General features: G+C 40.9%; 1 protein-coding gene across 2 annotated transcripts in view; it reads right to left on the bottom strand.

The window, feature by feature from the left end:
• LOC125004104 (protein phosphatase 1 regulatory subunit 29-like) overlaps positions 1 to 26,085 on the bottom strand; it is a 246,391-nt gene that overhangs the window by 158,306 nt on the left and 62,000 nt on the right. Inside the window, exon 2 of one of the 2 annotated variants that reach the window (XM_047578472.1) lies at positions 4,739 to 5,018. The gene's annotated coding sequence lies outside the window, so the exon portion shown is untranslated. Of the gene's footprint in view, positions 1 to 4,738; positions 5,024 to 26,085 lie in introns of those variants that run through there. The other variant, XM_047578473.1, reaches the window with a different exon arrangement.

Raw genomic sequence — 26,085 nt, 5'->3', positions numbered from 1 at the left:
GTGGCGTAGTCCATGAAAGGGTCTGGACATAATTCTGATAGAGGGCGCTATGCTGCACTTAAACTTGATGTGTCCCCTGAGTGTTCGGTTCATCGCTCTTGTTCATGCCAATTAAAAACTCTAAAGACCAACCACACGGTAAACAAAACCACATCAAGCGGCTCATATGTTGCCCACTAAACATCACTCGATCGCTGTCCATCTTCACCATGGTCACCGTTAACAACAACAACAGCATCTCGTATTGGCTGCTCCCATTATCACTTCCACTTCCACCCTGAAGTTGGTACATTCCCTTTCCAGCTGATGGTCACGTTTGTAAGTTTGTTTCAGGACTTGTAAATTTGTTACGGTAGCATAATTTTGTTTTATGATATGTTTTTATGATGTAAAAAAATGTTTTCTAAAATATAAATTTGTCTCATGCTTCATAGTTTAAGTGTTGCACATGTTGTAATGTTGGTTTGCACCTCCTGGCCACTGTATATTTCCATGGAAAGGTGTTTTTGCGAATGAGCTGTAACTCTTGTAAGGTCTCATCTCGCAATATCCCATAATTCTCTTAAATTCTCGTCACGTGACACTTTACTTTGGGGGAAGTAAAACTGCATCATCTCCGGTGACAGGGAATTGCACTTTTCCATTTCCATTGTACTTTTTTGAAAGCGTTTGTAGCAATATTTGGGAAATTTTTCCAATATCATTTATATATATATATATATAAATGATATTGGAAAAATATTGTCGTCTATATATATATATATATAAATATATACTGTATATATATATATATAAATATATCAGTATTTGATATATATTGTCTCGTGTTTATGGGACTGTCAAGACAAAGTTCTAGTGTACTGCATATGCTGACGAAGTGGAGTGCTGCCAAACACCTCTGTGGATCCATCAGGTAAACTACTTGGTTGGTATAATTCGTCGTCAAAACATCGCAAAGCATCCCTTCATTGAGCGAATACACATTATTCTTTTTGTTCTTTGCGCTTTTTCAACTTGGAAAAAGAAAGCGTCAAGTCTTGAAACACCACACACACACACACACACACACACACACACACACACACACACACACACAAACAGTGAAATCCTTATCATCAAACTCCAGTTATTTCTCCCCAAACACGACTGTGCCGTCAGACTGAGCTATCACCATGGTGATCAGAAAGATGTGAAGTGAACAGCAAGGCTTTGAGAGGTGATCTTGACTTCACACAAGCTCTCACGCACGCGCGCACGCTGTCACACACAACTACACAGCTGTATCAGTGCCATCACGGCGCTCGCACATCCCGCTATCGATCTGTCACCCGAATACAGAGCACCACAGGACCAACAGCACCGCTGCTCGCACACCACCCGTTAGCACGCGTTTACATGTAACCACACTACAATGTTCACACCCCTGGAGTCACACTGCAGCCGCACTCATGACACACCGCCGTAATCCACTAGTTGCAATGGATGCACATACATCCAGGCACACATGCACACACACACAGATATGTTGTGATGTGCAGTGCTCAGCTCAAGGTGAACACCGAGTAAACTAACCTCTGGCTCCGTTAGGATAAACCATTTAATCAAGTCACGTCAGGATCACACCAACAACCCCGCATACTAAAAAGATCACGTCTGTCTGCTCTGCAGTTATTTTTTTATTTTTTATTTTTTTCGGTGGGAGGCAGTTTTCATGAAGAATTTTTGTATTTTCAAACAGACTGAACTGAATTTATTACCCATGGCAGATGTTTCAGACTTAAAGGCTTCTCACCCATGTTAATGAGCCTCTGAATCTGGGACCACGTCAGAATAATCACCGACATCTTCAGGATGCATTTTGTTGAAATATTCACGCGGCACACTGAAACACTGAAGTGCCTTGTGTGCCATGTCGTGCTCCATTTATAGTACAGACAGGCAAGATGAATTACGGTACACCACTGCACAAGCACACGCAGTAATTGTTTTTAAAGGCAAAGATATGTGACTTTAAGTACGTGTTTTACCAATTAGGCCGTGTGCCATAAAGCAGGACAACTCCAAGTCGGCTTCATATTTACATTTTTACAATGCAGGAAGTGACAAAAGAAGTTCACTGAAAGTATACTGTCGATGCAATGGGAGTTTTTTATGAAGGCTGCATGAAGCAAATTATGCAGCAGTTCCAACACATAAAACAGATTCATATGCTTCCGAGCGACAGGCCCCACCACTGGCTTCAATTGCAGCCGCTAGCTGAAAGATGTGCTATGACTTCAGTTCCACACAGCACACAATTTACCACAGAGAAAGCAATAATGGGAAAAGAGGCCAAGCTCTAAAGGAAAAAACAAAAAACAAAAAAACAACAACAACAAAAAAAACAACACAGTCGTACCAACTACATGCCACACGATCCCAGGCAGAAACTGCGAGGAAGAGGAAATGTAAACTCTGGTTCTTGAAAGAAAATGATTCATTTGTAATTCCTTTTGTCAACAATACTTGTTAGTGTCCGTGCTTACTGTTCCAAAATAAAAGTTTTTAAACATAAAAAACTACACGTGTTGTATAGAGGCTCTACTACTATTACAGTAACTGTCACTATTAAGCTAACCTCCACGCTAAGCTAGGTGTTTCTACCGGGGAGCACGGATACATGCATCCATAGAAAAACCAATAAATCATTGAGCACAAAGGTACGACCACGCTGCAGGTGTTTACTGTATAAACACTGAGAATGTATTTTATTACTTTCTTGTTTCTGGGGAAAGAGCTGAAGCAGATGATGAGTATCAAGAGATTAAGAAATGGAGCTTAAGCAGCTTTCTGTGTTGTTAGTGAAGAACGTTTATCACTCCATGTAATTAAGCTTCTTCTTCTTCTGAGTGCCAGATGAGCTTAGATGTATGTTTGATCAGGTTTAGGCCCCCTTGTAGGCACTCCCACAGGTTGTCCCTGGGCCTACAATGCCACGTGAAACTGGTTTCAGCTTTGTGCACACTTAAAATGGGAGTTCAGAGCTACGCAGTCCCAAAACCATCTAGATCCATTGACACCGAATCGCAGATGAGAGCGATCTAAGAGAAATCTGTTGACAGTCAGCTCTTGAAAGTGGCAGGAGAGGACCTGCTGGGTTCATTCCAATAAAAGACTAAAAAAAAAAAAGAAAGGAAAAAAAAGAAAAGAAAAAAAACTTCACAATGAAAAGCTTAAGCATCCTGTTGTGTAGCCAATGTGGGAGTTCGTATGCTTAAATTGTGGAGCTGTTTGCCGAATTGCTGCAAATTTCGAACAGATTAGTGGGTTTCTTGCAGATTGGCCTTCGGAGCAAGAAAGAAACGAGTGAAGAAACATGTAGCCTGTGTCCAGTATGCAGTATACTGCCCAGTCCAGTATATGTGTTCTATATTATTTATATCTATACTTATATTATAAATACACACATATTATTATTATCAGAATTTTGTATATAATATTGAGGTATCGTTTACTAAAGTAAGTTAAATTAAGGAAAGGTAAATTGTGGCGGGAATTTGTTTTTTAAAAAATACATAAAAATGTCCAATCAACCTAAAGATTTTGCGACCCCGGGTTGAAGACATGATCTAGAACCTTGCAACTTTCAGTTGCAGACGTGTGGACTAAATAAGAGGAAGAGCTGAACAGTAACTTCATCTTGTTGGCCTATTTTTTTGCCATTTGATGAGGTAAAAACAATCTTGCAACCCAGGATGTACTCACAGAAAAAAATGACACAATGACTGATTCCAGCATGTAAAAAAAAACACCCACTCAGCTTGAATGAGTTTGTCAAGTAGTCCATGAAAGCCTTTAACTGAAGAACTGCATGAGTAGAACTCCAGCTTGTGTTTGCGTTTGGTTCCGTTCAGTAAAGGCAATTACACAGAGTGCAACTTAAAGTTAGACTTATGAACATTCAAATTGCAACAAGAAAATACAGCCTAGTTCTCCCCCCTTTAGAAATAGGACGGGTCCTACATTTGCGAAGAAGGATTTTAACCCAGTAACGTCTCTGGAAAAAAAAAAAAAAACGCTTCCTGCTGTGGAACTTTCAGCACGGCACCGAAAGTGGGACAGAAATCGTCGAGGACACTGGATGCTAAGCCAAAAACCAAAATAACTACAGTATATAGGCTGCTTCTGAAAAGCCTCACACTGACTTAGCTGTGGTGTCTTGGAAATGGCAGCAGGTTTCACCATCAAGCATCATAAACAAGCACAAAAATGTCAACTTGATGCATTGACACAGAGCCAAAGCAACACCAAAAAACTTATCACTTCCTGGGAATATATTCATCCCAACTCTGACTTCTCTATCATCACAGTTCAACACATTATTGAAAAGTTCAATCCCCCGATATAGATGAGAAACTGCTCCTATGGCAACAGACATCCTGTTTCGCCAGGCTAGTTTGACCAGGCCTGGAAGTACCATTTAGGAATAAAAACCTTCACCTACCCCCGTTTTTTTTTTTTTTTTTTTTTTTTTTTTAACGCTGAAATGCCAGTGGGTACTGTCAAGTGCTCTTACTGAAAAGAGCCTCAGTTGGTGAGCTTTCAGCTAAGGCTCGCTGCCCTGTTAAAAGCGGCTTGGCTTATTAGGAACTCCACACTTGACTGGAATTGAATGGGAGTCAAAATGAGTGCTGATCTACACGAGAATATGAGGGGTTTTCACGTGGGTGTGAAGGAAGGTGTGAACTGAGTCACTCACCTCTACAATAGTGGATTAAGTGAACTCCTCCAGGAGCAGAAGGCCCACTCAAGGGCAGCAGAAGCTGGGTAGAGCAGTAGACCAGTGAGGCCTCAGGGCGTCCGAATGGTGACGGTTCTTTCAGTATATCAACTACATGTCCTTTCAAATGATAAGTGTTAAGATATATTTTCCCAGATGTTTTTTTTTTAACACTGCAATCTTGACGTTGTGGTCCTTGCGTCCTCACAGGATGGGTAAAGGTTGGTCACAGCTAATTGGTCTTTCTCCACAAGTAGAGCTGGATGAGAGAGAGAGAAAACAGACGGAAGGACATGTTAATAAAACTGTAAATTAAATCTGAGGCCGAGATTCACACAGGGAGAGAGGGGCAGACAGAGATAAAAAATCAAATCAGTGCAAAAGTTAAATTAGCCAGACAGCATTGATTAGGTGCGCGTACCAAGAGCTCTCTTCCTGTTTGAAAATGCGTTTGGTCAAATACTCTGATATTTATTTGCAAATTCCATCCCAGATTATAACTAAATTAGGTCTGATCATGTATGCAGGGTATGCGTCTGCACTGGTCCGATAACCAGGTGGCGACAGACAGTTTCACCTTTGAGATAAGTTCATAGATTCCTTGTATCAAGCAGGAGCAGCCCTCAGGACGGTTTGAACGCAAACGTCTCATTTCAGAGTTTGATGTTACATTTAAGAGAAACACAAAGGGAACGGATAAAACAGATCCCCACAAACACAGAATGCATGGGCACGGGTGTACAGCCACGTCATTAGATGCAGTTTCGTCAAAACCGCAGCAATTCTGACAGCAACGCAACAAGGCCGACTTCTTTGCTAATGTATGGTGCAGCTCATTCATGTCTAATTTTAAAAACTTCATGTTCACTTCAACTTCATTCAGGACAGCATCTTAGGGACTTCCTGAAACGGCCGACATGGGATACATCGCCTATGTCCGTCCCAATATTGAACGAAAAACTAATTTGTCTGTATTCTCAATAATATTTTAGAGTTCGATTCATTTCCTGAATCCTGCTGACTCATCTTAGGCTGGATCGCGACCCGTACTTCCTTAACCAGAACCCAAAGTAATAAGTGGGGGGAATTTCGGTCTGGAGTCACTCCACTTCAAATCATCCCTCTGATGGACAGAAGAGTAACAGCAGTGTTAGCTGAAGCAAGATTCCTCTTCTGTCCCTGTTTTAAAAGTCAGAAAAATTACTCTCAAAGAGGACACGAAACACTAAGCATAGTTGTGATCATTTAAAGAAGGTCTCTTATACTAAAAAGGTGATTAAAGGTTTAGAAAGAACTCCCACATTGGCTAGATGCGCTCAAAGGAAGTATCTGGATTTGGAATTTGCAGTTTGCACTGTTGGGTCTTAAAAAAGTTTTATGTAGAGTTCTAAGTTTGAGAAGGCAATTCATTGAAAGTAATTTAACTGAAATAGGCCGTTCGTTCATCAGCTGATCAAAAGCTTAAGGATGGGTTAGGGTTAAAGGACACCCTGTGCAAAAATGGGTCCCTCAACCCTCCTTCTTGTCAGTGGCTCAAACGCATTGGGTTAGTTGATAGAAAAATCACCCTTTCTGCCTTGTCCTCTGACATATTTTCTCCCAAACTGCGTCTTCTTCAATAGCAGCCAAAGCAGCTAACAATAACATGCATGGCACTACCTGCTCAGGACATTTGGACTTTGCTAATGGCTTTGTTAGTCATTACATGGAGACTTCTCCTGGGTCAGCTTTGTTTGATTTGTCGATACCTCCGTGCTGCCCAACAGTGCATAATCTTCATCTCTTCATTAGCATGAGGTTGAATGATGCAAAGAAAGGAATCAGTCAACCAAGCTTACACCTGCTGGGGGGAAAAAAAAAGAAGAAGAAGAAGCACTTGGCCCACTTGAATGTCAGAGCACGGCGGTGAATTTCAAAGCCAAGTTGTATTTTACAAAAGGGGTGGAGTCACAACAGTGTTGTAGAGATATTAAGGGGATTCAAGAGCGAACAGAGCCGACTGTTTTTTTCCCCCCTTCTCCATCTGCGTTTAAATCCTCCGGCTTTAAGTAAAGGTTAGAAGAGAGAAGGTCGGGTATGGTTCGAGAAAAAGGAAAGAAGGGCGGGGAGTGAGAGGGAGGATCAGCCAGGCCGCTGAAGAGAATAATAATAAGTTAAATGTCAGAAATGGGAGATTACGGGCTATAAACTCAAAAAAAAGATGGCGGCCTTTAGGATGTGTGTGGGTGGCGTAAATGGGGAATATGAAGGTGGTGAAGGATATGAGAGGAGGGAAAAATCTAATGCTGCAATGGAGGACGAATAAGGAAAGAGAATGAGATGTTAAATGTGGAAAAAAAGACAGCGAAGTGAGCAACAAACAAACCTTCATCAAGACCTAGAAAGAGTCTAATAAATAGAGTGCAAATTAAAACAAGGTAATAAACAAAAAGAGGAGGGGGCGGTTGAGTTGTATGAATAAAAAAAAATAGGCCACCTTTTTTTCTAGAGCATAAGAGGGAGGAGAAAGAGACAGCATAGATTCAGGCTAAAATAAATGGGTGAAAATGATGTTTTGATCCACTGCAGCGCCCAACAGCCAGCTAGAGGCCATAATCCATCAAGGAACACAGCGAGGAGAAGAAGAAGGAAAAAAAAAACAGTGAGATATAGTATAGAGGAAAGAAAGGGAGGGTGGAGAGTGAAGGACAAGAGAGATGAAAGGTAAACGGAGTCTCGAGACGAATGAAGAATGGGGAACGTTTCAGAAGCGAGGGCGGTCTGGATCGCAACATTACATCATTTACCAAGATGACTAATTAAGTTCACGTGGTAGCCAGGCAGAATGATCTGAGCCTGGCGAGGAAGCCAACTCATAGTAATCTACAGAAAAGGAGGAATATAATGCTCCATGACTACTAACAACTCACAGTGTAATACAATACACAATCTCAAATTTAGTCCCTGCTGGTTGGCATACGCTCCCTTAAACTGCAAATCGAATCAAAGCCCCTCAGTACCTCTGCATTTAGAGTCTTCCTAATTGGCTATTAGTGGAAGAATATAAACTTATTAAAACTGATAATTAACTGACATAATGTGCCTTTTCTTTTGTTGTTTTTCTTCATGTGGCGAACCGAGCTGTGAGAGGCCACCGAAGACAAGACTGATTCAGCCCAATTACACAAGTTTGACATAATTTTTGATGAAAACTTGAAGTGTTTAGCCATGTGCATTAATCTGTGAAATGAGTTTACCTGGGGGAGGCAGGCAGGGAGTGTGCGCTTCCATATTTTGCACAGAAGATGAAAATTACATGTTTTTAAGTGTCATCGTCTCTCTGGAAGTCTTGGATTGCAACTTTATGGCACAAAATGTGTTCAGGGAGTAAAAAAAAAAAAGTGAATTGGGTGCGAATGTGAGTGTTATTGGGGGGTATGAAAGGCTCTTTTAGAGTACTGCAGGACATAAAAGCCATAGCTGATGGTGCGAGCCATGTATACCTGTGCGCTTGACAGTCTGGCTCTCGGCAGAGTTCTAAGTTTGAGCAGGCAATTCATTGAAAACAACAATTTAAGTGAAACAGGCTGTTCATTCGTCAGCTGATTGAAAGATTAAGAATGGGTTAGGGTTAAAGAATCGCAGAACTACTCATTACTTTTTGTCCTTTTTTGACAGTTTAATTTCTGTTTTGATGGTATTTTTATTTTGTTTTGTTTTTTGAGCTATGGTCTTAAACTTTTGATCATCTGACCAGCAGCTATAAAGTGCTGCCGTCCCTCTCCTCGCTGCCGAGCCACTGAATCTCCGTCATCCTCCACACATTTAAACACATTTAAAAGCAGATTTTCTTTAAAACGACCGTTTTTTTTTGTTGTTGTTGTTTTTTTTACAATGTTTCATTTCGGTATTATGTTTAAATTAAAATTAATTAAATTAAAATATGTACACCTATACTATGCTGTTCCATTTGTATCATGTCCTCTTTGAAGGACCAACCACCATCAGCAATTAATGCATTCACTGAGTAGCATAAATAAATAAATATCTATATATCGGTATATCTATGTATATCTTTATCTATATCTATATCTATATCTATATATCTGTCTATATATATTTATCTATTGTACATAACCTAAACCAAGGGTTCTAGTTGCCGGGGACAAACCACACAATATTTCATTCTCCGTAACCATGATCTCTCCGGATTTTACCCATTTATAGATGGTGTATGGGGTCATTGTCAAAAACTAAACTTTGCGATATGTCGGAAATGGAAATATTTTGTATGTTGGGAATGGTGATGAATACTTGCATCACAGGAAGAATATTCTCTCCCTGCAGAGCTTGCATGTTCCCCCGGTTCCTACATCAGTTTTCTCTGGGTCCTTTGGTTTCCATGACATGCTCATTGGTTTAACTGGTGATTGGTGATGTGTATTCTCAGCTGGGAACGGCGACCCTCGGGAGGATCAGCAATAATGGAAAATGGATCGACAGACGGATGATTGTACAGGATGCTTCCACACAGTCTCCTAATATTGACGTTTCATTGAGTTGTGGGGTAATTCTTATTGCATAGAGCAAACATCTGGATTTAACAGAAAATACTTCATCATATATTTGCAGTCTTCTATTTCTTTCTTTCTTTTTTTTTTTTTTTTTGCAGTTATCATCCTAAATTGGTGCTATGTGTTTCTCCGGCACTTCCTATCGCGCCCATAACAAATTGCTACTTATTGGTTTAACTACTTCATTATGAGAGAGCACGTTCTGTTATTGTGACCTCGGCCCACCCCGAAGCTTGGGAAATTAGCTAGGAAGTAGCTTGGGAATCTGTATCAAAACTGCCAAATCAGTACCTAGTCAAAGCAAGAATAAACAAACGGGCAGAACCGGACAATAAAACAGGCTGGCGGATGCTTGTTTCAACAAGGGTAACACGAAATTCAAAAGAAGAGGTGAATATATGTATATATATATAAAAAAAAGAGGTGTAAATGATCTGTGAACATGCATGAGCTGACAGACACAATATCTTTTTATGTTACCTTGTGTGTTAACTAGTAATATCTGGGGATGTTTAAAATGAAAACCAGAATTATGCATTAATCTGTAACTTAAGGTTCAATCAAGATAAATAAGAGAGCAAGGGCAGCTGGCTGGGTAAGTATCTGGCAACAAGTGAAGTAGTCGGACGAGCTCTGAAATACAATGCGGGAGATGGAGGTGCGTGTTTTTATGAACACATAAACAGCACGCGGCCGCTCGCACATAAATGCACGGAGGGCGGGAGGGCGAGCAGCACCGGCTGATGACAAGTAATGCTGCGAGGAGATGGAGAAGAGGTAGGCTTGAAAGGTGAAGGAGGATCAAACGCAGATCCACAGAGTGGAGGGCAGTGAGGGGGCTGAGAGGATGCATGTTTTCCATTCGTCGGTTGTCCCTGGCAACCACATACTTATTCAGTCCTTTTCCCTCTTCACTTTTCTTTTCCTAAAGCTGAGTTACATGTCTTTAACTTCTTATCGTTCCAGCCATAAAAAAAAGGGACATACGCAAAGCGAACTGAATGCTGTTCAGTGCCACCTTTCATTCATGCCTTAGTCATGCCACTTTTCTTCGTCACTTCTATCATCTCTCTAGAGTCTCGATTTTATTCCCTAAATGGCAGTTTCATGTCCTTCTTCACACCCATGGCCTCTCTTTATTCCGCCTTTCATGTTCTTTGTGAATTTAAACAAAAAACAACAACAACAACAAAAAAAAACTGCAAAGAAAACTCACTACCAGCTGCATTCCTCCGAGGGCTGCGTCGATGACTTTCAGGTGTCCGCCACACAACCAGACCTGACAGTGTTATGCGAGCTCACTGGTTTGTCAATGGGGACAAAATAACACCCATGTTAACACCCACACACACAAGGGCAACCTCATCTTTTTCTACCACCCAAATCAATGGCAACTAAACCGTGTGTACACACACACACACACCAAAAAAACCCAGTGACTTGCCAAGTAAACAGACATTTAGGAAGAGAAAGTGTCGATTCAAAGTGTTTTCATTTTATCAAGTCATTTAATCTTGCCAATGGCCCCCTGCCAATGGCAAATTGCGAATGAGCAAGCATGCTTAGTGTGCCATGGCTGTGCGAATAAAAAACAACAACAACAAAAAAAACCTGAATCTGATCATAAGCAACAGGTCAGTTGCACAAGTGGCCATCTGTCCAAAACACATCCAGGAAATTCTATCATCCCGTCCTCGGCACAGCTGTCCTCCTGGAAGCATGGCTCCAGATTATGACACAACAGTTGTTGAACAAGTGAGCAATACATCTAAAATAAAATGAGAAAATGTTCTTGCAAAGAGTAGCAGTACATCCTGTTGTCAGGTCAGTATATTATGAAAGCATCAGGTTACATTCTTTGCCTTAACCTTTATTTTAAAAGTGTCATAGCTGAGTATTGTAGCCTGCAATTGTGCTCAAGTAAGATTAGTGTCACTCCAAATTAATATTACTCAAGTAGAAGTAGGGCTGCACAATTAATTGAATTTTAATCGTGATCATGTCTTCAGCTGCCACAATTAAATGAACCTGATTGTTTGCAATATTTACATTTAAAGTGCACTGCTTATTTATTCAGTTAACCTTTTGTAAAAAAAAAAAAAAAGAAAAGTGTTAAATTCTTGTGTACACTTGAATTTGTATTATTTTATTTTAATTTAAAGTTTCATTTTGGACTGAATATTGTTTGTTTAAAAGTAGTGCAATAAAAATACAGATATTTTCCCTGACAGGATGAACAATCATGATTACAATATTGATCAGAATAATCGTAATTATCATTATGGCCATACTCGTGCTGCCCTACGTAGGAGTAACAAGTAGTCATCCAAAAAAGATTGAAAAAAAAAAAAACATGAAATAATGTGCAAATTGCGGTGTTTCCAAATAACAGAAATAAAATAAGTAAAAATAGAGAATGTCTGCACGGCTACGTCTGATTGGTGAAACACTGGTGGCATCTAAATAACGAATCGAGTGCAACCTAATGTAGCAGAGTAAGAGTAGCATATTTTCTTGGTTTGCTGCTGTTGTCATCCTTACAGTATACAAACATGCTACCCGGTGTTTTTATGGTCTAGGAACTACTGGCAACATCAGTCACTTAGACCTCAATCTAAATGAAAGCGCATTTCATGAAAGGCAAAGGCAACTGAGTCAAGTGGAAAGTGAATATCGTTGGTTGTAAAAGAAGTGTCAGAGTATGTGTGGCTCACTAGGAGAAAGGTTTACTATGCCGCACATATAGCTGAGGTAAGAATAGATATAGAAATTACGTCCGGCCCACGACGATGCTTAAGGCAAGTCAAATATGGAACAGGCAGAGTGATGAAGGGAGCGTTGAACACTGATTAATGTTATAATGTGCTTTGGATTGACATAATTTGGCAAAACTGTTTAAACTAAAAAGATACGCTTGCAGGATTTTTTATTTATTTTTTTGGTTCTCACATAAAATGTCTCATCACGTGAATAAACCTTTCAGTTCTACTAGCAATTTTAAAAAAGGAATCGCGTCAATTCTCTACAAGCCATTAATTGAACAGGGAAAATGTCCCTTGTGTGTGACAACTGTCCTTTATTCAAATTGCTAAGACGTTGCAAACAGAGGCATGTGCTTTAATGATGCGTTACGAGTCTCGTATCGTCTTAATGGGCACCAGTTCGTTCCGCTGGAGCGCGTTTGTAGAGTCATGAAGCCGCCGCTTATCGAGCTTGAAAATGAGAAAATAATTATGATGCCTGCTGCATGCAGTTTGAACGGAAAACAACAATGGCTCCTGAGCTAGTGTAACTGCTTCCTATCGGACAAAAGAAGATCTCAAACTTTTGTTATTTGCACAAAAGCGTATAAACTAGCCAAAATGGTAGCAAGCCCAATGGATTCCCCTTGTCCTGTGCTTCACTACACCCATAAAAACCCATTGAATTCCAACACCATTAACCACCACACCGCTGCTGCCTATTTAACTATGCCTCATAATCATGGGATCAGCCCCACGACAGCCAGGATTGATGGGGTGTTGGAGACGGAGGAGGATTTTGGCCTCGGTAAAGAGGTGGAGATGGAGGAGAAACAGATGCTGAGGAGGGTGGTGGTGTCGAAGACGCAGCTATTTGGGCGAACTCGGAGCGTTTCAAAAGAGATGACTCAACGGGATAAAAAAAGAAGATTTAATGCAGGCAACACAAAACTAATGATGAGAAAGATGTAAAGTGGGAGGGAGACATAAAGGGAGAAGAAGCCTGTTTCGGTGATGCTAGCAGTTCTCTAACTAGATAAGAGGAACAGAACGGAGCTTGTTCATTCCACTTTGAAAGTGCATCCCCTTTCTAGTTATTTTTCTTGTCATTCACTCCTTTGTCCTTTCTTCCCCGTCCTCGCTATCCCTTTGCTCTCTGTGCACTGTCTTAACTTATAAAACAGTAAGTCGTCACTGTAATTATAATAATGCACAGTTTGAATTCAACTGTGCTTTCTCGCTTCAGCCTTTAAAATCTCTTTCTTTCTGTCGTTTCATTCTCTTTGCGCAAAGCCAAAGTTTTATTTCATAAAATGTCTGAACCGTCGAGGTCATAAATACTCTAAGTTGTTCATCCTTGTTCATCATTCTTTCTATTTTTACATATGTTTCTTTCTGACTCAACAAGGCAGTTGCCTGCATGTTAAATACAAGCGATGAAGCCTTTTCTCCGGTCCAAACAAGAACCTGTTTTCACCAGTAACCAGTGCATCTTCTCCAGAAAATGTAAGATGAATGATTCTCTGAGATTGTCACCAAAATTTAATCGATGCCATCTCACAAGAGAATGAAGAGATGATAGAACGACGCCAATCAATCCTTTCCTACGTGGTTTTGCTTTTCTAAACCTTTATGCATTTTCTCTTTATGTGTCTCTTTCTTTCTATATCAATCCGCACTTGATGATCCTTTGTGAAAAAAAAAAACAATGAACTGAGACTCTGCCAAAGTCACGTGATTCAGTGGCGTTTGTTCACAGGTTTGCGGCAATTGATTGCAAAGAGCCCACCATCAGAGGGTTCATATGACCCTCACGTTATTGGTCCTGACAATGCAGTATGGCTAATCTATATCTGGGATCAATGAGACAGTGACAAAGAAAGATTGGCGATGCATGGTTGTGTCTTACTATTGTCCCTCTTAAACTTACTATACCTATGGCTTACTATCGTCAAGCAACCAGCTACTTAGATACAGTAGGAGTTTTAAGCTTGCATCAATATTCCAATAAAGATGGAGCCACACGGTTGCACTTGCAGAGTTTGCACATCTTGCATTCTCCTTTCAAAATTGTTGATTGAGAGTCCCTATTTATAAAAACTATGCTAACTACAGGGTCTTATTACCATTGCTTTATGGTTGGCTAATTAACCCATTGCTGAGTATACAACCCATGCTGAGAATCTGCTTCAAAAGACACACCAGAATCACACACTTTTGTTCAATAGTAGTGTTCATCTCTGAAAACTATATGTTTCCCATTAGCTGTAAGCTAAAACTAGCTAGTTATAATCATGCTAAAACAAATGTAACAAATTTCTTGATGGTCAGGACATTTTTTTTTTTGTGAATGATTATGAATACTGCATATAACAGGTAGTTTTTGGACTGTACTGTTGCTAAAAAAAATGTGTTTTCTTCCACCATTGTCAAAAACAAGCCCACACAGTCTGTGTTAGCCAACGTATTCCTGTGGACTGTTTTGCCTCCAGCTAAGCCCCGCCCACTGAAAACCAGAAAAGTGTCCTTTAATTTAACAAGACAGAAAACTGTGTGTATCATTTTCACATTTTTGGTTTTGTTCACTCTCATCAGGCTGCTTGCTCTTCTCTACTCTAGTTCTTCATACTGACTAAACAAAACACACAATCTGCACCCTCATAATTTGCAAAGTTGTGAGATTGATGTTGACTTTATAGAGAATGTTACTCTAGGATAGCACATTTTCCAAAATTGTTAAGCTACTCCCCGAACTTCATGCAGAGTGACCAGGACAAAATAAGCACTACTTCCTCTAATAAAATAAAATGCCAGCAACCTTTAAAATGTTCAAGGAGCCTCTGCATGCACACACAGACGCCCGCAAAGACAGACTTGCACTATTCATACGCTGGAGGTTTGCCAAGCCAGCATAATAAGCATGTGCTCTGCATTTGGCTGCTGGGGACTGATCGAACATGGAGGAGAGCAGACTCTAACATTCACCTCAAGACTGATTTAGTTTTATTGATGCTCATAAATGCAGTTAATTGGTCTCTGCAAGTGGCTGCTTTATCAGATTTTGAGGCATCGGTGTTACGTTTGTGCATGTTAACTGAAATGTACGCCTCTGCTGGATAGATTCATGCCTCAAATGAATATGGCAATTAAATGTGTGTGTGTGTGAGAGCTGCACAAAAACTCATACGCACATACATACACAAACAAATGCGCAGTTATATAAAAGAGAGAAGTCACAAGGCGTGGACTAATGAAAAATGATTCAAGAGGGGGACATTTATTAAACAGCGAACTAATAAAGTAAATTGGATTCCTGCAAATGACCATTAAGCCTCTATCTGTACACAGCATTTTGTTGTGTGTCTTCATTAATAATGCTAAAGTACATAGATTGATGCCGTTCCTTATTTATTTATTCATCCTTCCTGTCATAAGTCACTATGACATGGTTGCTGTCCAATTAGGGCTGCTGCCTGGGGTGGGAGTTGGCACTGAAAGCCTGCACGACAGGCCAAGGTGTCAGTGGGGGGGCAGGCCGTGGTGGGCGATCGGCATATAAATACTGCGGCGTACGAGAACAACAACAAAAACAGCAACCTAAACCGAGTCGAAAAGCATATGGCAGCCCTCACAGCGCGGCGTAGGTGGGACACATGCCGGAGATTGTGACAGACTTTGGAGGTGGAAAAGCGACGTTCTTTCTCAAGCAACAGTGAACAAAGAGGATCCCAAATCCATTATTATGGGATTTTACACCGTGATTTATGAGACTTTTCAACTACAGTGCATTAGACACAGCAGGTGAATGATTTGTTCCGGTTACAAAGGTTCAGTTGAGAAGTAACCTCTGCCAGCGACCTGCCAATAGTGCATTTGCAGTCAATAAAAGTCATACATTACAGGTTGTCACTTAAATCTGACCACCTCAAGGTCCTGGTTGCCGTAGCTTTCAAAAATACTGCTGGGTTTGATGGGGGAAGCTGGGATTTTGTGACTGAAAATGGAGCAGATTTGACTGAAGGTGCAGCATCTCAACTTCCTCTTTGTGTTTCGTTAAAAAGCCAGATAAACAAAACTTGAGAAATATTTGGTCTTTTTTTTTATGTATTCAAGATTTGCTGCAGGGGATTCCGCTGGTCCCACAACGTCTACCGATCACCTTTGACAAATTATGTCCTCGATTTGTTGTGCAAAGCATTTGAATGGACGTGAGAAGGTCTTTTAAATTGGCAAAATCCCTCAGCAGGGTTTTACCCATTTAATTAGGGCAGTTCAAGTAGTTCTTGCCAAGAAAAGCTTCTAATTACAGAGTTTCTGTAAGTAAATAAAACAGACACAAATTCAGAAATATTTCTGATTGATCCTGAACTTCTTCTCAGATTCTTGGCTCCCCCTCGGCTTCATCTATTCCGATAGTTTGTAGCACAGCCCACGATGTCTTTATCGAAAACCTACACATATAATGTTGAGTTTGTGTGTGTGTGTGTGTGTGTGTGTGTGTGTGTGTTTTGTGTTATCCACATTTAAACATGCATTTATATACTGAGCAAGGCTCTCTCTCGCTCTGAGCTACTAAACAGATTCCTGGGCAGTGGTGGGATCAGGTACCTTTAGTTTACTCGTGTAAAAAAATTTAATCAAATGGAGCCAGTTTAAGAACATTCAGACAAAGGCAACAGCTAAGAGTACAGTAGCCTCTCTGCAGGACAAAAAAAAAAACAAACACTTGCAAATGGTGATGGGAAACTCAATTCTTTTTAATGACTTCGAGTTTATATGAATCACTCACCAAAGAGAATTGGGTGTTTGAGCCATTTGAATTATCAACACTGATTCATGTCGCTAAAACCACAGATTTGAAACGGGGAAAATGATCCAGATCAAGAACGACTCGCACATATGAAAAGTAACCAATCGCAAATGGTAGTGTAATGTTATTTGATCCCGTCCATTAAACATTCAATTTAAACACAACGTGTCGGGATTCAAAGAGAATGCGTGATTCTAAAAGGGTGGAACTAGTCACGCATGTTTTCTGGCCTCTTTTAGCTAGCTAGCAGTAGCAGGGACGAGGACTCATGACTAACGAGTCAGTAAAATGTTTAAACGATGCGTTCATGACTAGCACATCACTACTTGTTAACAAAACGGCCTCAGCAGAAGGTCAAAGTTTCTTTTTTGTCACTTTTTCTTATCTAATTGCGAATATGTACATTGGTTATTACATCTTCAGTTTATTAGCTCATGTTCTTATCCATAGTGGCGCCGCTATGATGAGTATTTGACTTAAATGCACTTATCTCAATTTATTTTAATTGCATTAACCATTTTGTTTTTCCGTGTGGGTGAAAGACTACGTAGGAAGCATGTTATTCCATATCATCAGAAGCTCTGAATGCATTTTCTTCTCTCTTCTTGTTGTATCATTCTCTATTAGTACGACACACAAACACAAAGCAGTCACTAAAACCTGCACTGGGCATGTCCCAGTGGTGTCTCTGTATTAAAATAGTCCATGATAATAAAAGAAAAACAAAATTCCACCTCCCCAAGGTTAAAAAATACATTAAAAAAAAAAATACATTTTACTTCCTATCCCTAACCAGATGATGACTTACGACTTATGAGAAAAAAATAATGTTCACCCCAATTTGTTTCTGTCATGTAACTAAGAATGCAAGGTGAAACAAAAATCAAATATATCTACAGTATACCTGAACATAGGACTGCCAAAGCTGCTGTTAGTCTGCAAGCTGCTCTTTTAATACCAAGCTTTACATTTACAATGGATGACAGGAGAATCGTATAGTTTATGTTATTTATGTCAAATTTATTTCAAAATCTCCCTTTAAGCAGCTTATGAAAACGTCTCCAGACGAGCTACAGAGTAACGATGACAATATACATGTAAAACAAACCTGTGAAGTCAAAATCACCTTCCATACCTTTATTGAATACGTCTTTTCCCAGGCAGCAGTGCATTTTGTGAGCTGCAGGATTATCAGTGACCCTTGGCATTGAAATAAAACACCCACCATTTCCAGTTTCTTTCTGCCGTCATATGCACAGGAGGGTTAAACCGCATCCAGATGCGCGGTGTCGGGATCTACACAAACACATGTAAGCACATCTACCTCCCACCACCCCAGGCGTCCTTTCCGTTCGGTTTGTTTTGATGCATTCATGATGCGCCATTTGCATAATGCTCATTTAAAAGGCTGATTGTTTGGTGATTGGCCAGAACACCCTTCCGCTTGTTTAATCATTCATCTGGATGACCTGCTCTTAATGGGGTTGGCCCACCCAATGATACGCTCTGCTTCTCACAATGGCGCTCCTCGCCCATTATCCGTCAGCGAACTGGTAGCGAGTCGCTTTCCCTAACTGGTGACATATGGAAGACGTGTTCCAATTATTTAAGATATCATCACTCAACGTGAAGGACTGTCACTGGTACGGTGGTGTGCGGTGCGCAAGTGTGGATTTTCAGCTGGAAGCCGGAGGCTTTTTTTTTTTCTTCCTTTCTTTTGCTTCATCATGCTAATGGACTCTTACGAAAACACACTTTATACGACTTAAACAAGCAGGGCAGTCAGTACAATCTACACTCACAGTCATTTAGTTGTTTACTGTTTTACTGACGTTTATCTCAGCTAAGCAACATCACTGTCGGAAGTCTTGCTTTGTTATAAAAGTATAACGCGGGTTGCTGTAGCAACTCCAGTGGTTACCAAGCAGCTAATAGGACATAACTCAGCTTCCCCTTATCTTTATTTTTATGCTTTCATGTGCCTTTAAGAAAATGTTCAAATATTATACGTCAATAACTATTATATAAAAGTCATTACATCCCGGAGGGAACTGTTTGCAGTAATTATGGGGAAGCGGGTCCGTTGCTGCCGACAGTTGTTATATGCAGCAGCATGTTTTTGCTCATAATCATAAGAAATGATATTCTATTGTTTTTTTTGTTTTGTTTTTGTTAACTACCAGGCTGCTTATTTAGCTCCGCACTATCAAAGAGTGCGAGGATGATTTCCTCTACGGTTGATCTCAACTCACTGCATGTTTTTACATCTCGTACCGACTCGCCGTCTTCCGCCAAGGGCATCCAAGGCGGTTGCTTCTATAAAACATGACATGAAAACATGAAATTGACAGCCTTGTAATGCCAACTTGTACTTTTGAATCTGCAGCACCACCCTGCCGGATTTAATACAGCACTAGTTTCATTTGGCCTCTCTTGAAATTCAGCGCCGGAAAGATCCAATTTCCCCCCTTAAGCTTTTTTAATAAATACACACTGATATAATGTATTATATACTAACGCACATTTCAGTTTTAATACCACACCTTTTGCAATTTTATACAAGACTAAGTAAAGTGGATTTGAGTTGATGGGGCTGAGGGTAAAGTTTTGTGGGGGGTGAAATTGGAGGCGTGCTATCATGAATGTGTTTAATCCACTAGCCAGCTAAGGACAACCACGTAACCAGCAGATTACGGTTCATGGTGGATTCGCTGACATGTGTTTGGAGCAGAAAGCAGAGCCTCCAGGTGTCTCCTGGGACAGACGCAGAGCTCTGCACCTAGGAAAGCTTTCCCTGTAACCATTCCTGGTTTTCGGCAGTTTATTCAGCTAATACTGAGCTGCACTGCAGCTTTTTTTTTTTTTTTTGCATTAATCCTACTGTTTAATTCAGCTTAGAGTTAGTTATATAATTCCTGAATTCCCTTTTCTTTTACGCTTTTTCAGGCAAGAGCAAATTAGGCAGATATGGTTTCATCTTGTTGTTATATAGAGTACGTGTGTGTGATGACGTGTGATGTTATTGTGTTTCCTTGTTACTGACTGTGCTTTCTTTGATGTTTTCTTACTTGTCTGTGTAGATTTAATAGGAACACTGTACCATTACATTGATTCAAGTCCACATACGGATGCACCGCACCGATAAGACACATAAAACTTGAACTAAATATATAAATAATACATTAACTGACACTTTGTTCTCTCCCAATACATAATTTGGTGAAGAACAGTGTCCACTTTTAGTGACTACAGCCTTATTAAGTAAAGATGGGATCATTTGCTTTAAAGAGCCGGTCAGTCGATTCGGTTCATTCTCGAACGTCACAACTCTTTCATTAATCCCATTGATGGCTACTAAAGAGTGAGGTTTTGTTTGATACAGTTACAAAGACCGTTAACTTTTTTATATTTAATCTGGTGTGGCTCTGGATCTGATCCCCTTTACATACCGATCAGGCATAACATTATGACCACCTTTCTAATATTGTGTAGGTATAGAAGTTGTTAGTGGGGGGGCCTTTGGGTCTTATCGGTTAAGGGGAGGGCCCCTGTGGATCATCCCACAGATACTTGATCAGTTTGGAATCAAGTGAATGTGGAGGGAAGGTCAACAGCTTGTGTTGGTTTAGGTGGGTGGTACATGTATGAGTAACATGCACACAAATGAATGCCAGGTCCAAAAGATGTTACTCACTTCTCCTGTCATAATGTTGTGGCTGATCAGTACAATAAGAGCGGCGCACGCAGGGAAAAAATGTCCGTGACGGATAAATTTGTCCTTTTTTTTTCTCCACGCTTTAGTTTGGTTACTCACACTGCACTTCAGGATGATGCATTGTTATAACTGACGTTGCAGTGCAGCCTCCGATAGCCCCCACGCTGCGTGACCGTGCATTGCATGACGTTGCGTCAGGCGGCTTCTGCTGAGCCCAGGGTCCTTGACGACATGCTGGGTAAACACTGCTGTCACCCACTGAGTGTTGACTTCCCACTGGAGCAAACACAAGTTACTCCAAGGCAGGGACACTTACGATCTCCTCTGCGTTTTTGAAGCTGTTCTGGCTCACCGCCTGCAATCTCCAACCAAAGCGGAGGCCATCGGCTGGTGTGCAGAAGGTGACGCAGCGGCCTCTGACGTCCACGAAAGCGCAAGAAATAGCCAACTATTACTGAACCGGCTGTTTCTATTTTCGTATGCGACTTCTGACGACAGCATTTTTCTCCCCGGTTATGCACAAACGCGCGTCACGTTTGGTCTCCCCATAAATCACCAAAGGACACTCACACCTGGGGCAGGTTGGGGCTCGGAGGAAAGCGCTGTGGGAGATGCAGAAAAGTGGGCCCAGCTCGTTTCGTGCGTGCCCATCTGTTTCTTTGTCCACAAGAGTGTTTGTACTTGTGCTCGCTGTAAGTCACTGTAAATCTGAAGCGTCAGCTAAATGTAAATGTGATGTATGTATTTGTGTCTATTTGCACGTGTGCCGTTCATGCAGAGCCCCAGGGAAAAGTGTCAGCGTGTCCTGTTGAGTAGCCTTTGTGTGTGTGTGTGTGTGTGTGTGTGTGTGTGTGTGTGTGTGTGTGTGTGCGTGCATGTGTGTATGTGTTTTCAAGTGTACGTATGCTAACCCCATTGTGCATGAGGCGGTGAGTGGCTATGTTCTCTTATATTGGCAGTGGTTGTGTGGAGAGCAGCTTGTGCATTGAATGTCTAAGGGAGGTATTTACTGTCAGCATGTTTTTCCGTCACTACAGTGCAGCATTTTACAGTTCACGTGGAGTTAAAACAGTGAAACATTGTGGAGGACTTTTCCGTCCCGGTATCACACATTCAGAGTAGATTTTGAAATAATTGTGGGTTTGCTTTGACTCATGTCCTGTTACTTCCTGTAAATATACAAAAGCTCATCACTAGACACCAAACACACACACACACAAATGGTTTAGAAACAACTCAAAAACCCATGAAAAAAAGCACAAGGTGTTGACCTGGACTAGATTCACTAGATCCCAAAGTGATTCATGTATCTGTGGGATGATCCACAAAGGAGCCTCCCCTCAACCCACAGCACCAAAGGTCTCCACTATATCATTCTGTGGCCAGACACCACAGGACTCTCTCAGAAGACCTATGTCCATTTTCTGATGAGTCACAACTGTTTTGGAGGCACAAGGGAGACGTACAAAATATTAGGAAGGTGGTTATAATGACACTTGACGCTAATCTGACACACCAGACCCAAATTCTCTCCTCCCCACTCCTCGACATCCGCTGATCCTTGGGTAAACCAAGAAGATCCAACCAGTAACATTGACAATCAGCCAACAACAGACTGTTTATCCTCTCAATCCTGGCGTGAAAAATGTGACAGTAGGTTGCAGGCAGTGAGTCAGCACACTGTGACCGGCTAGGCTGATGGCCAACACTGCCACTGTGTGAAACGGAGCTTGCAATATTAGTTTGTGATGGTTTTTACCCGCAGAGTTTCCTATTGAAACCTCAACTTCAACCGCCAGTCTCTTGGAACTGAAGACATTACTCGGATGAGATGATTGAAACGTCTTCAAGAAACTCTGCAGTCGTCTTTTTAAAACACCTTGCAGTTCATCTAGTGGCCACTTGAGGCTCCAAAGGGGAGCAACTCCCCTTAGACCCGCATGTTAAAAAGCCCAACTTCACAGCATTATTAAACATGTTTACAGCCTGGTACAAAAACTATTTTGGTCTCAATAGTTTAATTCACTATTCATGACAACTGTACTGTTTTTTTCTCAAGTTCTGACACCACTCTCCATGTGCATATTTGAATAGTTGGGCTGGGTGCGGGCGCCCACTTCAGGCTTCATTTTCGAGGTTCAGAATTCAGTGGGTGACCTCACGATGGGTTTGTCCATAGTATTTACAGTCAGTGCTTTGCACACATTACTTCAATAAAATACTTTCAAGTATTTGAATTTTTATCTCGCCCTCGTGTTGGTGTGTTGTGAACATCGTGTGGCTGTATGCAACTTTTAGATTATCCTTTTGTTAACTGTTTAGTCATCAGACTCGCTGAAAATGGACTGAACATACACAAATAGACGCACTCGCCCACAATCAGCACAATATCATAACCTATAGTCATAACCTGTTGGCCCTGTGCACACATCTTGGAGCACGATATGCAGCTAATCAGTCAAACGTTTATAACCACCCTGTCTTATACTTTGTTAGTCTGCTTGTTAGCTGGCCCTGCTCTCTGTTTTTGTGTAATGCTTCTTTAAAGGTGCACTATTGTCTGCATAAGCTTGCACATGTGCCCTTTATGCCCAGTCCTATGTCTTCATGTATCTCTACGGTCCTGGAGGAACATCCTCACTATGAACTGCGCCTGCTAGAAACGGTTGAAATGACAATAAAAACCTTTTGATTTACAGGATTCCAATAACTAGTCAGCAAGGGATGCGACGTGATGAACAAGATCCACTTGTCAACTACTTCATGAGCTATGAGGAATATTTCACATACATGAATATGTGCTAATTTTTAATGAGTTTAGTGAGTGGTTTTACTCTTAACACACCTCTCTTAGTATCCTAACATTCAATAAACACAACCTGCAGCCACTGACCCCAACTTCATTGCTGACTGTATGAGAAGATGCATCACAGATGGCTTTGTCTCAGAGATGGATGATCCTATGGAGGTATCTTTAGAGACAAGATTGGATTGTTTTGACCAACATAGAGGCCAGAGTGTAACAGGACCCATGTAACTTGGAGGCCACCTCTAACCCACTGAAGTATTTGTACTGGTTGGTTCCATTTCCATGTCGTCTCACGACAATTGTACAAACTAAGGACCTCAGTTGAAACTGGTGTATAATCCAATGACACACAACTACTGGACTTTTATTTTTTTACTTAGAAAGTTAATAAAATGTCCATTCACACAAGTGTTCTACGTCTCAAAGCCCCAAATATCATATTTTCAGCTGTATCTGGTCTGACATTGGTACTGAATGGAATTTCATTAGTGAGATTCACGGCCACATCTTCTTCCAGGAAAGAATTAGTGATGCGCATATCGGCTTTGACAGCATCCGAATCCATGCACGCGCATAAATCATCCACTTACCACCCACCCCATCAAAAAAAACATATTTCCTCTAAAAGTTACGCCCGATCAGACCATTAGTTCTCAGTGGGATATGATGACACTACTCTGAAACAGGCTGGTGTTGATGAAATAAACATTTATTTAAAGCATATACCGGTAGTGTTTTTTTTTTTTTTTTTTTTTTTTTTTTTTTTGACATATTGGTATTGGAGGCACAGTCACAATGATACATCTATTCATACGTTCACACAAGCACATACACAACTATAGTGGCAAGCACTGGGAGCAACTCGGTTCAGTGCTTCGCTCAAGGAGACTTCAGCATAAAAACCGTACACTGGGTATTGAAACACTAAGCCCCCAAACTGGTCTGTGGACAACCCTCTCTGCCTACTGAGCCACAGCTGGTAATGCTGCTATAAACACAGGCTACGTCTTTGATCCATTCTTGTAATTTGACTTCTTATTTTTATTTTCCATTTGTGACAATCAAAACCTTTTCACAACTGCAAGAAATATTAAACTTAATGATCTCTCTACTTCCGGTACCTTCAGCCGCAACATTAAAACCACTCACAGGAGAAGTCGTGTGACAGTGCATTCAGTACTTTCACGTGCACGTGAAAAAAAAAAACTAATTATTGCCTTAATCCGACTTTAACTGGACAACGTAAGTGCATGTAAACACGTTACTCCGGCTAATATCGGAATTCTCCTTATCCGATTAAGACCCAGGTAATGAGATTGGAAAACTGGCATGTATACACTAAATTGAACTTTAATTGGATAACGCGTGTGCTCCACAACCGCTGCGGTGGTGTATGACCCCGGAACAAAAACATCCAAGAAAGCCGGTCGCAGAAGAAGAAGGTAAACAGAGCCAGTAGAAGAACCACCTGACGGATAGCACCATCTTATCTGCACCATAAGTAGCGCACATAAAAAGCTGAACTATTATCCATCTGGTTGTTGTTTGAAATGCCGGTCTGCCGCATGAACAGCTCTTGTTTATTATGTGACATTATAAGTCAACTGGAAAGGGGGCCATATTAACGTGGTATTAATTAAGACACGCCTCGCCACCTAGTGTGGAGGAGGAGGACACGTTCCTGTCATTTATTCGATTTTGTCCATTGCATATACACTGGGACAAGGACCGCGTTCAGAAAGTAGAATTTTGAGTGTAGCTCGATTAAGCTGTGCATATAACTGTTCTGCTGGGAAACATCTGGACCTGGCATTTGTGTGGATGTTACTTAGACATGTACCACCCACCTAGACCAGACAAGGCACTTGTTCTTCTTATTTCATTTTCATTTGGAAAGACTGCTTATTGATATTAATACTAATAAAAAGGCTGTAAATGTGTCTGAGCAGCTCATCTATAAATAAAAACCCCTTCAGTGTGGTTCCATGGTCCTGTTGTGTTTTATGTGATGTAGCTTAATGTAAAAAGTCACAAGGCGATGGATTAAACTGTAGCCAGAGAGCGGAGCGAATTTTACTGCTATACTACAAGCTTTGGTCGTAGAGAGAACAGAACGGAGAAGTCAAAATAACCCAGACAACCACCAAAGCCTTAAAAACACTTTCCTCTCTGTCACGACTCCCTCCGATGTTTGGCTCACAGGGAGCTCCCTGCTACATGATGCAAATCAGACCAAAGCAAAGTCTGTAAGTCTGTTTGGCCCCGCTTCAACAGCACGGCCAAACACAGAGGCCACTGCCACGCCAATGACACGGCCAGCGCTGGCAGTCAATATTAAAAATTGATAGAGCCTGCCAGAGAAAGAAAACGTGAAAACAGGCAGGTGGAAAGCAAAGCAATAAGCGAGAAGTGGTGCGATACAGAAGACGGGAGGAGGGAGGGGATGGCCGACCCGTACGAGGGACATGAAAAGCTGAGGGGATAAACAAAAAGAAGAAGAGATGATGATCGTGGGGAAGGTGCAGCGCAAGGCATAAAGAGGTGGCAGGATTATTGAGTTTTGTCAGCCAGATATGATCCAAGCAAGATATATATATATATATATATATATATATATATATATATATATATATATATATATATATATATATATATATTTGTGAGTCCTGAAGGACTATGTCTTTCCGGCTCAAAGTAG

This window comes from Mugil cephalus, chromosome 2 (genome assembly GCF_022458985.1).
Source record: "Mugil cephalus isolate CIBA_MC_2020 chromosome 2, CIBA_Mcephalus_1.1, whole genome shotgun sequence".
NCBI lineage: Eukaryota > Metazoa > Chordata > Actinopteri > Mugiliformes > Mugilidae > Mugil > Mugil cephalus.
The sequence above is the reverse complement of the archived record's forward strand: the minus strand, read 5'-3'. Positions and strand labels throughout refer to the sequence as shown.